Source organism: Mastomys coucha, unplaced genomic scaffold, assembly GCF_008632895.1.
Source record: "Mastomys coucha isolate ucsf_1 unplaced genomic scaffold, UCSF_Mcou_1 pScaffold23, whole genome shotgun sequence".
Lineage (NCBI taxonomy): Eukaryota > Metazoa > Chordata > Mammalia > Rodentia > Muridae > Mastomys > Mastomys coucha.
The window spans coordinates 2,384,725-2,396,917 of NW_022196906.1; positions in this window are offsets into that span (position 1 = coordinate 2,384,725).

A 12,193-nucleotide genomic window follows, 5' to 3' on the forward strand; every position below is an offset into this window, starting at 1 on the left:
GAGGATGGCCTAGTCAGTCATCAAGGGCAGGAAAGGCCCTTGGCCCTGTGAAGGTTCTATGCCCCAGTGTAGGGGAATGCCAGGGCCAGGAAGCTGGAGAGGTTGGAGTGGTGAGCAGGGGGAGGAGGGAGGGAACAGGGTTTTTTTTTTCCTTGTTTTTTGTTTTTATTTTATTTTATTTTATTTTTTCTTTTTTTTCCAGAGGGGAAACTGAGAAAGGAGATATCATATGGCATGTAAATAAAGAAAATATCTAATAAAAAAAGAAAAAAATAAAGTGTATAATCTACAACTCAGCCATACCACAACAATTTGTTTGTTTTTACTGAAGAAAAACATAAGGAGAACATAAGAAAGGTTAAATGCATTTCCTGCTCTGCTAGCACAGACATGAAGTGTGGTGATGTAGTTGGACAATTAAAAGAAATGCAGCTTTGATTCACTTCATGTTGCTTCCAGGAATTGATAGTGAAGATATACTGGAGCACATATACACAACGTGGCTCCCACAGATAGTCATCAGCCACGGTGCAAGTGTCCTTACCTGGGGGCTATTTCGTCCACTGTAACTTTCGTTTAAAGCTGGAGGGCAGTTGTGTTGCACTTTAAAAGAAAGGCCACAGGGGAGGCAAGCTGTCATCTCCCTGAAGGAGGGAGGTGGCGAAGAGGGAGACATGCTCCTTTGAGTCTGTCATGTCGTGGAGGTTCAGCAATCAGGCACCCAGAGAGCAGACAAAAAGGGGTATCGGGGAGAAAGTGCCCAGGCTTAGGCCAGTGATCAGGGTAGCGAGGGGTGGAGAAAGAAAAGGGGGAAGGTAAAGAGGGAAGGGAAAACAAGATGAAGGGAGGAACCGGAAGCCTTTGTTAGTCAGACCCTGTGGAGGCTTTGTGGTAGTTTTACACAATACACAGCAAAAGCAACTTAAGGAAGGAAGTCTTATTTAGGATTGTAGTTCAAAGACTCTGTCTATGACAGCAGCAGGAGTTTGAGGCAGCTAACCACATCACAGCCTGGCTCAGCCAGGAGACAGAGAGGGATGCATGCTGGTGGTCTGCAGAAGAGATATTTCTGTGCTCTGTTGTAGTCGGTCTGGGACCTAGTCTGCAAAAGGGTGATGCACACATGTAGGCTGGGTCTTCCCACTTCAATTAGCTCAGGCTAGAAGCCCCATCCCAGATATGCCTCCTGGCTCATCCAATACTCTGTTATGTTGACATTCATTATTAACCCACATATCCTTATAGATCTATAGAGATCCTTAAGGGACGGACTAAAAGGGACATAGGTGGTCCCTGGATGACAGAAGGGGTGTGTAGTCCTAGAGCAGAGGACATTTCTAAAGACTGAAGAGGTCAGAATTAATAACAGCAGAGAGAAAAGACATGCACAAAGTCACCAAAACAGGACAATACAAAGTCTGTGTTATTATACTGACAATTAACACTCAACAGAAGCCAGTTATTGCCCTGTCTTCTCTCACTTAGATTTTTGTACACTTGTGCAAAAGGGGGATTAAAGTAATAGTGGACTGATATTTACATTATCCTTCTACTGAAAACAAGCTCACAAAATAGTTTAGACACATTACAAGCTCATCAAATTTGGGGAGAGAATACATAGCAGAGACATCTTAGGTCACCTAGGAACTGCTAAGTGGTTTTAGACAGAACACATTACTACCAGTCCAAGAAGATAAGGTGGCACATGCCAGGTATAAGAGAGGGGGATGGGAGAAAACTAGACAGAACACTCAGGCAAGCAACAAAATACCAATGTTCACGAGACATGGCACGGGACGACTCTGCCCTTCCGTCCCCCAATCATGACAGATGTGTGTCTCCCGGCTAAAGCATTTCCCGTGGGAAATCTAATTGTCAAAATTAGAGCAGATACAGATCACTGCACCAGCCGAGTGGTCCCTGGACTCTGCTGTCCTCAGAGTGCTAAACCAATACCTGAAAGGGATTCCTTTCTGTCGTCCCATAAAGTCCTATGAGGACATTTGTACCCCAAGGCAGACAAGGGAGCGGGAGAGAGGGAGAATGACAGAGGGGGGGAAAGAGAGAAAGAAGGAGAGCGGAAACCTCTCCTTGGGATGTTAATGTGGGATAATAGGCTACCGTTCCTTTTGAGTCTCTTAATGCTGTCTCTTCATGAAGGAGACAGTACATATGCACAGGTATATGAGGGTAGAATGGAACTTTGCAGAGAATACAAACACCACGGAGGGGTGCTTTGCACGGGAGCTTAAATACTAGAAGAAATCGATGAAGTTGTCAAAATAATGCAAAATGAAGTATTAAGTAAGAAAAATAAATTCAAGTAAATTTAAAACTTCCTATTTCAGCAGTGGGATAGGCTAAACAGAAAGAGTACTAATAAGTCCAGAGGCAGGCATGGTGGTGCATGTCTACACCCCAAACACTTGCAGGCGTGGGGGTGCATGTCTACACCCCAGACACTTGGGAGGTGGAGGAAGAAGGACTTCAGCAACTTTGGAACAGTGTGAAAGGAGTAAATACTCAGAGCCAGAGAGACTGTCCACAGTCAAGAGCATGAGCTGGTCTTGCAGAGGTTCTGAATTCACTTCTCAGTGTCCACACTGGGCATCTCCCAGTGCCTGTCTAGGGGACGTAAGATGCCTTCTTCCAGCCTCTTTGAGCACCAGCACTCATGTGCAGAGACACACAGACACACATTTACACATGATTAAAATTAAAATACATTTTTGAAAAGAACAAATACTCAAATTATTAGGGTCCAAGTAGATGTGGAAGCCAAAAAGGTAGAAAGCTATTTCAAACAGCAGAAAACATCCTGAGCATAGAGAAAGATACAAATGTTTAGGCAAATAGGATCAAAGATAACCTTTCAAACTTAGGCTTTTCTAACGATAGATTTATGTATTTATTTATTTATTCATTTATTTATATGAGTACACTGTAGCTGTCTTCAGACACACCATAAAAAGGCATAGGACTCCATTACAGATGGTTGTGAGCCACTATGTGCTTCCTGGGACTTGAACTCAGGACCTCTAGAACCACTGAGCTATCTCTCCAGCCCCCTTCAAATTCAATTTAACCAAGTCCATCCAAACTCATTTATAATAAAGCTCTCCATGGTTAGGTATAAGATTATCAAGCCATCAAAACAAACAATACATAGACATGTCTCAATTTATCTTACTGTAACCAAAACTTCACAGGCCAGAGAGAATGCTGGGAGATGCTGAACTGAGGAAGCTGAGTCTGACATCTGGTTTCCCGTCACTGGTGTAGTCCCTCTCTTCGCCACTAGATGACACTCACTCCCCAGGCATTTGAGCTAAAGGCAGGAATTTAAACTCTCCAAGCCAGAGCTTCCCCAAGCACTGAGGTGTCCTGCAATGGCTTTTTTACTTAGCAACTCAAAAATCTGGGAATCCCTAATGCCATTCCAGGGTGTGGTGTAAGGGGTTGTTCAGAAGAGGAAAGGCTGTTCGTATAATCAAGTTTGCGCCTGCCATGGTACCATCTTCCAGGACCCTTTTTCCTCCAGAGTGATTGCACAGCCAAGCCTCTGGAGGTTCTGGATGCCTGCACCCGAGCTCCCTTAAACTGCTCAAGTGATGCTTACACAATTACCTTCGTTTCCATCTCTTCCTTTCCTCAGTGGCAAATGGCACTGGCGTTAGCATCTGCACAGTGTCCTACAGGATCCCACACTTAAAGCAGACTGACACACCAAGTGCTGGATAGGGCATCCATGGGAGGAGGTGAGAAACAACAACCTTCTGTCAGAGCCAGACACAATAAGGTCCTGGCAAATAGACACTGTTTGGTGTGATAACTATGCATTACCTCTGAGGTCAGCACTTAACCAGGTTGGAAGCCACAGGATCCTCTAAGTGTGTACCAGGCTCCTGCACGAGCATGTTTTCCTGTTCCAACACGTACTTGGAGATGGAGGGTTGTGGTGAGAGATCTTTTAGGCATGCTTACTTGGGTCAAGTTGTGGTGCCTCTGTGGACAAGCTTCTCATTTGGCTCATTTGAAGAATCACTTTTAATTTATTATAACTACGGACTCTCGTTCTGTGGTTCTTCCTACTCTTCCCACTGTTAAACGGAAAGGGGTTTCTAGAACAATTGGGCTTTCTCCAAAAATAGTAAAGGGAGCGTCATGGGCCCTTGCTCCATGGGCTAGATAGTAGATCACCCACTCTACAACAAATAAGCTAATGAGCCACACAGAAGAAAGAGCCCAGGGCTACCCCGAGAGGCAGCTGGCTTAGGCTAAGAGCATGCCCTGTGACTGCAGAGGACCTGAGTTCAGTTCTTAACACCCATGTTGGGAAGCTCACAATCACCTGTAATCCCAGTTCCTTTTCTGGGCTCTGTGGATCTACATGCACACATACTCCTCGACACCACACACACACACACACACACACACACACGACTTTAAAATGAAATTAGCCTTCTTTGAAGAAAAGAACTCCTTGTTTATGAAACGGGACTTTGGCTGACCTCCAAAAACTTAGAATTCAGATGGTTCCCACCACTAACTGGGAAGAACTGTGCTTATTGTGCCTTAACCGTTTGTGCAAACAACACAGTTTACTCTGAACTTCTGCTTTCTTCTGAAGGTTGAGGGCTTGGGATGCCAGACAGAAGCAGACATATGGGGCATTTCAACAGACTCTAGCAAAATGAAAAAAAAAAAAAAACAGCTATTGAGTCTCTAATAAGCGTCCTTCATCAGCATCAGCCTATATGTGACATTTTAGCGCAGGGCGGGTTGAAGGACACCTTGTGTTACTACAACTGGGAAGGAACTCTAGCTACTTGCCTCTTGCTTCAAGAGGGTTGGCCCAGTGTGTGTTCCTGCTTGCTGAATTTTCTCTCTGTTCTTTAGCTGCAGTCCTCTTGAAGAACTGTGGCACCTGGGGCAGGTGTGAGTATCTCCCGGGCTACTGTATGGACAAGAGTCTACAATAGCCACTCTGGGTTTTGAGTGAATACATCTGTTAAGTACAGAAAAGGCAACAGGTAAAAGAATAAAAGGCAGACAGCAAAGCACCATCAAACCAGCAGAGAAGGCTGCAGTATCCCCTCTGAGAGAGTGAATAAAAGGTGGTATTTTCAACGGGAGCTAGCAAATATCCCCCCAGAAGTAAGCTGGAGATTCCAACTGAGAGAACTGATGCAGAGAAGAACGTCCAGATGAGACAGCAAAAGAACGAGAACAAAGCACCAAGCGCACACTCGGAACATCCACAGAAACCGGCTGTGAAGTAGAGACGGTTGAGTTTCTGACTTGAGCTAGCTTTCAACATGGGTGAGCTTCGGGCTTCCTATTCCCACTGTTGTGGTTTATTTATATTGTGGGGTAAACAGAAGAAACTCCTGGAAAATGAGGTGATTTGCCATCCACTCATTCTCAAGGCCACGGTGTTCTAATCCTTCACATTGTTTTACAACTCTTACTGATTTGTGTGTGAGTACACCACGCTATGATCCGCAGGATGGAGCACAGGTCTTCAGGCTTTGCTGCAAGCACCTTTATGCTAAACCACTTCACTAGCGCTGAGCCATTTCACTCTCGTCGAGCACACTTGCTCTGGTTTCTGGATTCTACTTTGTTGTACATCTGTTTGATATAACACTAAAGATTGACATGTGTAGGCAGTGGTGGAATGTGCCTTTAATCCCAGCATGAGGGAGGCAGGGGCAGGTGGATCTCTGAGTTCAAGGCCAGCCTGGTCTACAGAGTGAGTTCCAGGACAACTAGAACTACATAGAGAAACCCTGCCTTGAAATATGAAAAAGAAAAAAAAATTAAACAGAATTTGGCACATGCTCCATAACATGCATCTTTATTTCAAAAAGCCTGGTCTCATAATTATATTATAATTACAAAATACAGAAAAGCACAAAGAAAAAATGACAGCGATCATGAAAGACTCTTGTTCCCCATTCACAGAGAGCTGCTCCTCAGATTCAGGTGCCTGTCTCTAAAATCAAATCCTTACTTTGAGAAAAATTAAGGCAACTGTAGTACAATGTAATAGGTTCTACTTGCAGAAAAATAAGAAAGGGAAAAGAGAACTGGAGTTTACAGTTTCAATAGAAGTAAGTAGCTGAACCCTAACTTTAACTAGAGGGGCTGGAGTGAGAGAGACAGATAATGAGATGTAATAACCATGTTTCCATGTTAAAATATACCTTTCAAGCAAGGGTTCAAGTGCCTTAGAGATAGGATGGCAAAGATGCCGTCCAGGAGGCTGAAGAAAGGCTGTCTGCGTGTTTGTTCGTCTTGTTCCCAGGTAATATTAGGTTAGGACTCTATATACCCTTTACTTATATTCCAAACGTATCAGCAAAATAGGTGCTGGGAATTTATGCTCCAGTTATATATATATACACAGAATCTTCACAGAGATACATAACAGTCTCATAAGAAAAGTAATTCTGCTTTTCTGCTTCCATTGATACCAAACTCCACTAACAGATTAGATAGGTTTCACAGACTAAAAAAGATGAATATTGCCTATACACACAGAGACAGACAGACAGAATCGTACACATATGAACACACACACACACTTGTGCACACAGACACTGAGATACATACACACATATACACACTCACAAGCACATACACACACACACCTAGAGGAGAGTTAGAACTATGAGAACTAGACATTCCTGACAACGGCTACCAAGAAAGAAACATAGACGTCAGCCCAACCACAAAATCTTTTCTCTACTATATGTCCCACCTGAAAAGCCCTACCAGAAAGACTCCCTCCTGCAGCAGATGGGAACAAATACGGAGACCCATGGCCACACATTATGAGGTGGAGGGAGAGACCTTGGAACACACAGTTCTAAATGGAATGCTTCCATCAAATCCCTTCCTTCAGAGCTCAGGGAAACCTCAAGAGAGGAGGCAGAAGGAGTGGGGGACCCAAAGGGGATGGAGAACACTAGGAGAACAAGGGTCTCTAAAACAACTGGGCAAAGCTCACATGAACTCACAGAGGCTGAGTCCCCAATAGAGGGCCTACACAGGTCTACACCAGGCCCTCTGCAGACCCTGCAAAGAAAATACAGCTATTGGTTTAGTACTTTAATAGGACTCCTGGGTATGCGAATGAGTGGATCTCTGATTCTAGTGCCTGCTCTTGGGGAATTTTTTTGCCTTCCTGTTTGCTTGGTTTGCCTAGCTCTGATGTGGTAGTTTTTATTTTATTTTGTTATATTTGTTTTTGCTGTCATCTCCTAGAAGCCTGTTCTTTTCTAGTAAGAGACAGGAAGAGAGTAGATCCAGATGCGGGAGGAGGCGGGGAGGAACTGGGAGCAGAGGAAGGGGAAGCTGTTTTCAGGTTACATTGTATGAGAAAAGAATCTATGCTTAATAAAAGGGAAATAAACACAACAATAAAAATAAAAAAGAACTTCCTGTCAAACAGCATCCCACCAGGCACTAAACTACTGGCATGTCACTGGCAGTTAGAAGCTCTGAGATATCACTGCACTTGAGCAGCAACGGTAATTTGAGAACTTGGCCTGTAAGAAATTCATTTCAAGTTCTGCCACTTAGCAGCTGGTGGGTGGGGTGCAGGCCATGTCACTTCTCCAAGCTGACTGCCTATCAATAAAATGGCTAGTGATGTTCCCCTTGAAAGGTTCAAGTAAATTTTTAGTGCCTGGCATACTTAATAAATGATACGCTGTTAAAATAAGATTGTGAAAGTACATTGCAATGAGTATTTATGGAGAGAGAGCTGAGCCATGTCTTGCTCTTGTACCTCAACTGCTGATCTCTGGAAACATCTGTCCCTGCAGAGCTACCATTTAGTCCTCCATACTGACTCCAGGGGACCTACTGTGTGCCCCAGCTCAAGTCCTTTCACCCTGAAATGCCTCCCTTCCTGAATTATGCCTTACAGAATGTGGTTTGGGGGCCCCCTCGTTGTTTTTGTGTCGTTTTGTCTGACTGGCTGCTTCCCCACGACTTGATTTCTTAGTTAATTCTTTTTTGTTTCAGTTTTGTTATGTGTGAGGTTTTATTCTGTTTTGTTGTACTTTGAATGTTTGAATCAGGGTCTCAACTATGGAACCCAGCCTGTTACACAGTGCTCACTCTTTGACTCTTCTCAATTCAGACACTAGTTAGATCCCATTCAAAGCACAAAGCTCACATGCTAGTCACATGGGGAAGGACTCTGGTCTGTGCTGAGACTGAGGAATCGCCTGTTCTCCTACAGAAAGTCTGGTGGATTCCAGAACACACAGGGGCAGGACTCTCACATCCTGGAAGGCCAGTCCCTCCACTTCTAGACGGTACTTATTCTGAGGCAGACTGTGAGTCAGAAAGCCTTGGGGCCTGCCTCCATGCATGCCCCTTCCTCCATGCCCCCACTCCCCATGTGCTTCCTTCACTTGCCCCCACTGTGACAGTGGAGTCTTGGCTCATAATGGTCATTGTAAAAGTGATACCAGCAGAGGGTGTTCCATCTCATGTGTCCACTCAACATTGTTCATAATTGTTATTGTTCAGATTTGTCTGCTCGCTCCTACTCTAGTTCAGGTCTCCATTTTATTCTTTTACCTGTTGCTTTTTCTGTACTTAACAAATGTATTCACTTATCTCTACAGTTACCTACTAGAATCCCAGGACCTCCAATTATCACACCAGGCTAAAATAAGGTCTCTTAAAATACTAGTAATAGTATCAAGCAATTTCCTAAAGCGTGTAAGTAGTCCATTATCAGATTTCTTAAAAGAAGTTGGGATGGGGAAGAGAGAGCTGGTTGTTGAATGGGGCCAGAATTACACACATGTATGAAATTGCCAAAGAATACATTTTTTTAAAAAGCAAAACAAAAGAAAAAAAATTTAAGACATACGTTGTTGACTTGATTGGACTTGAAGTCACCTAGGAGATACACCTCTGGGCAAGGCTTTGCAGAAACTTCCAGAGAGGTGGAACAGAGGGAGGAAGGCCTACTCCACATATGTGCACTGTGACTGAAAGCAAGCTGAACCAAAGTTTTCACCTCTTCTTGCTACTTGACTGGATGTGCTGTGGCCAGCTATGTCTCATTCCTGATGCCTCACCTTCCTTGACATAAATGGACTCTTCCCAGTCCACACCTTCAGACCCTAAATCTAAGTAAACCTTTCTCCCCTTAAGTTGTCTTTCTCAGGGATTTCATTACATAAGGAAAAAAGTAACTGGCACACAACCCCTCTACCCTCCACTACACAGCCAGTCTCCCCACCTACAGGCCTTTGCACATGCTTCCTTATCCCAGCAACCTTCCTCTCCCTTATCCTCATCTTCTGCTCCAACTTCAGGATGCCATGTAAGGGTTCTCTCTGCTGAAAGCCTGCCCTGCCTTGAGTCGTCTAGAGAGCCCTCGCTCCCTGTTCCCTGAGCTCTCACATGGTTCTTCTGTCATCACAGGTATTAAAATCCTTGTCGTGACAGGATCGGAAGCCCTCACCAAATGATCAGAATTGGCAACACTTGTATGTCTTCACCCGACCAAGAAGAGTCAGTGAGACAGCCTCCATATACACTATTCTAACCCTGGAGCCCTTCAGCTCTCTAGCGTCACAAAAGAACTGCCACGAGCAGGACAAAATGGCTGAGGTAGAAATCCTAGAAATACAAAGGAATGGAGAGGAGCATTTCAGGACAGACTGGTGGTCATGCTCACAACAGCAACAAAACACAGCTTGCACAGCCACCGCGGCATCCGGTGACCCCCAGGCTCCCAACAATCCATAAATGCTACAGTCTGCACTAGCCTTACTTTTTTTAGAATACTATAATCAGTTCCGGGTCTAACCTTAGATGATAGGTTCTGGCTTGCACAGAGGACTAAGGAAAGAAAACAATTTAGCTTATGTTTCTGGAAAATGCTTACTGTAGTGAAGGAAATAAAAAGTGGAGCTGTTACTCTTCAAGTTACTATTCAATTGTATGTGAACATGTAATGAAGAGAAACCTCACTCTCCCACAAGTTGGCTAGGGACAAAAGCATCATTTGTTGATACTCAGTCAAGAGTGAGACTAGCCTATTTCCTACAAGTGCACCCTCAAATGCAGAGACAAGCAAGCACAGTGTGTGCTAGGCAAACTTGAGTACCTGGGTTCAAATACCAGCACCCAGGATAAAGTCAGGCCTGGTGTCATAAACTTGCAATCCTAGCCCTGGAGAGAGTTAAGAACAGGGGGCTCCCCAGGGCTCCCTAACTAGATAGCCTAGTCCAACTGAGAGTCCCAGAAAGACCATACTTCCAAAAAAGATCAAGGTAGACCAACAGGATGTAATGGCATTCTCCTTTAATCTCAGCACCCCCAAAACACAGGCAGGTAACTGACTTTGAGCTTAAGGCCAGCCTGGTCTCCACAACAAGTTTCAGGTCAGCCACAACTGCACAGCGAGCACTTGTCTCAAAAAAAGGTGGCCTGTAAACATTACTCTAATGACTGCTCAGCCTGCTACCATGCTGTGATAGACTCAAGAACCTATTTTTCTTAAATGACAACAAAATCAAGGAGAATAGTTTCTAAGAAATGATGCCCGATGGTGCAGCTTCCATGTGCATGTACAAAAATAGTAACGTACTTTTGACCCAACACACACACATACATCTCTGAATCGTTCTGCCTAATACAAAGGTAAGCAGTTAAAATCGATGTTTTTAAAAGAGAATAAAAGATATCAGAGAGAAAAAGAATCCCAGAAGGGAAAGAAAAGGAAGAGAGACACACCATGGTGTTAAGCCATAACCACTACCAGGCTTATCACTGTTTTGATAGAAGATGGTTTGGATCTGATGTGTCCTTCCTTTCTGGATATTTTAAAAGAAAACTACAGGGTAAGTATGTGTTTGCAAAGGCTTCAACTCTCTCTCCTTAGCCACCGTGACTGGAGGCATCTGAAGCCTTTTCAGCCCTGATTCTATGACATTTTGTGGAACCTAGAGCATGGTTAACCCTGCAGAGCTATAATAGAAGCAGCCTCACGTGTAATTACCGTCTCTAAAATCGCCTGCTTCGTCTATTTTGCTGATGTGGCTTGTATATTTCACCTAAACAGCTTAAAGCTGCAAATTAGCATTTTCCAAAAAGTCCTAGGTTTTTTTGGGGGGAAGGGGCAGTAAATATTTCTCTTTGTAAAATGTGGCTTTTGCTTCCAGGTCAATATTTCTACACTTCTATCATTCCTTTGCTAAAGGAATGTTTGCTAATTGCTCTCTGCAGTTTCTATTATACCCATGAGAAGTCCAAAAAGGAGATAAATGTGAAATTATAAGGTCATCATGATGCTTGTCTCTCTTGTGGGTGTAAGTAATCCAAACAGAAGAGACAGAGAAGGGGAAATAAACAGAAGGCAGAAGAGAGGGAGGAGAATGGAGACCCAGGAAGCCCTCTGTCCTTAAGTGTCTTTTTAGGGGAATGGTTGGATGCTGGGTGAGCTAAAAGACAGAGGGAACTGTTAAAAGCACCATGCATGTTCTCTACACATTTGTTACTAAGCCAGCTTAGTGGGATTCTGGTCAAAGGGGAAGAGTCACTGAAAAGCTTTGTAGTTTTGACTGTGGGATGGCAACCCATCCCTCACTTGATGCCCTGATTTTCTGCTGGAGGAGGGCTCTACAAATTCCCTCTCCCCACTGTAGTGCATCTCCTCTAAGGTCCCTCCTTTTGAGTCCTGAGAGTCTCTCAGCTCCCAGGTCTTTGGTACATTTTGGAGGGTCCCCCCAACCTCCTACCTCTCGAAGTTACCTGTTTCCATTCTTTCTACTGGCTCTCAGGGCTTCAGTCCTCCCCAACCTCTCCAATACCACATCATGTTCCCTATCCCTTCTCCCCACCCCATCCACTTTCCCTCCCTGATCCTCACTCCCCCCGCCTTGTGATTGCTTTCTTCTCCCACCCAAGTGAGACTGCGGCATCCTCACTTGGGCCCTTCAGCTTGTTGACCTTTTTGAGTTCTGTGGACTGTATCTTGGGTATTCTGTACTTTTGGGGGGATAGGGCTACTATCCATTTATTAGTGAGTACATACCATGGATGTCCTTTTGGGTCTGAGTTACCTCACTCGGGATGACATTTTCTAGTTCCATCCATTTGCCTGCAAAACTCAGGATGTCCTCATTCCTAATAGCTGAGTAGTATTCCATTG